Source organism: Hemiscyllium ocellatum, unplaced genomic scaffold, assembly GCF_020745735.1.
Source record: "Hemiscyllium ocellatum isolate sHemOce1 unplaced genomic scaffold, sHemOce1.pat.X.cur. scaffold_1139_pat_ctg1, whole genome shotgun sequence".
Taxonomy (NCBI): Eukaryota; Metazoa; Chordata; class Chondrichthyes; order Orectolobiformes; family Hemiscylliidae; genus Hemiscyllium; species Hemiscyllium ocellatum.
In genome coordinates, this window is record NW_026867686.1 from 72,501 (window position 1) to 74,222 (window position 1,722).

Genomic DNA, 1,722 nt, shown 5'->3' on the forward strand with positions numbered 1-1,722 from the left:
AGAGTGTGTGCATGTGAGAGAGTGTGTGTGTGTGGGCGAGAGTTTGTGTGTGATAGAGAGTGTATATGTGTGGATAGAGAGAGTGCATGTATGTGTGAGAGAGAGAGAGAGTGTGTAAGAGAGAGAATGTGTGTGTGTGTGAGAGAGAGAGTGAGTGTGTGTGTGTGTGAGCGAGAGTGTGTGTGTGAGTGAGAGTGTGTGTGTGTGTGAGTGCGAGTGTGTGTGAGTGTTTGTGAGCATGTGAGAGTGAGAGTGTGAGAGTGTGTGTGGGAGAGAGAGCCTGTGTTTGTGTGAGAGAGAGAGTGTGTGTGAGTGAGAGAGAATGTGTGTGTGTGTGTGTGTGACAGAGAGAGACTGTTTGTGTGAGTGAGAGAGAGAGAGAGAGAGTCTGTGTGTGTGAAAGAGAGAGATCCTGGGTGTGTGTGAGAGAGAGAGTGTGTGTGTGTGTGTGTGTGCGTGTATGACTGAGATTGTGAATTTGTGTTGGTGTGTGTGTGAAAGAGAGAGAGAATTTGTGAGTGTGTGTGAGAGAGTGTGTGTGTGCGTGTGTGAGAGAATGTGTTTGTGTGTGTGAGAGAGAGAGTGTGTGTTTGTGTGAATGTGTTTGTGTGCATGTGTGTGAGAGAGTATGTTTGTGTGTGTGTGTGCGTGAGAGAGAGTGAGTGTGTATGTGAGAGATGTAGTGTGTGTGTGTGAGTGAGTGTGTGTGTATGTGAGAGAGTGTGTGTGAGTGTTTGTGAGCATGTGAGAGTGAGAGTGTGAGAGTGTGTGTGAGAGAGAGAGAGAGACTGTGTGTGTGGGCGAGACAGCCTGTGTTTGTGAGAGAGAGAGTGTGCGTGTGTGAGAGAGAGAGAGAGAGTGTGTGAGAGAGAGAGGGTGTGTGTAAGAGAGGGAGAGGGGGTGCGTGTGTGAGAGAGAGTGTGTGTCTGTGAGAGAGAGTGTGTGTGCGTGAGAGAATCTGTGTGTGTATGAGAGAGAGTGTGTGTTTATGTGAGAGATACTGTGTGTGTGTGTGCGAGAGAGAGTGTGTGTTTGTGGGCGAGAGTTTGTGTGTGATAGAGAGTGTATATGTGTGGATAGAGAGAGTGCATGTATGTGTGAGAGAGAGAGAGTGTGTGTAAGAGAGAGAATGTGTGTGTGTGTGAGAGAAAGAGTGAGTGTGTGTGTGTGAGAGAGTGTGTGTGTGTTTGTGAGAGACAGTGTGTATGTTTGCAAGTGTTTGTGTGTGTGAGAGAGGGTGTGTGTGTGAGCGAGAGTTTGTGTATGTTTGTGTGTGTGTGAGAGAGAGAGAGAGAGAGAGAATGTGCATGTGAGAGAATGTGTATGAGAGAGAGAGTCTGCATGTGTGTGTGAGAGTGAATTTATATGTGTCTGTGCGAGAGAGACAGAGAGTGAGAGTGTGTGTGTGAGAGAGTGAGTGTGTGTGAGAGAGAGAGAGTATATGTGAGAGAGAGTGTGTGAGAGAGAGAGAGTGCGCGTGTGTGAGAGAGAGAGTGTGTGTGTGTGAGAGAGAGTGTATGTGAGAGAGAAAGTGTGCGTGTGTGTGAGAGAGAAAGTGTGCGTGTATGTGTGAGAAAGAGAGAGAGCGAGCGAGAATTTGTGTGTGTGTGACAGAGAGAGGAAAAATTTATATGTGTGTGAGAGAGTGTGTTTTTGTGTGAGAGAGTGTATTTGTGTGTTGTTTGAGACAGAAAGAGTGTGTGAGAGAGCGCATGTGTGTGC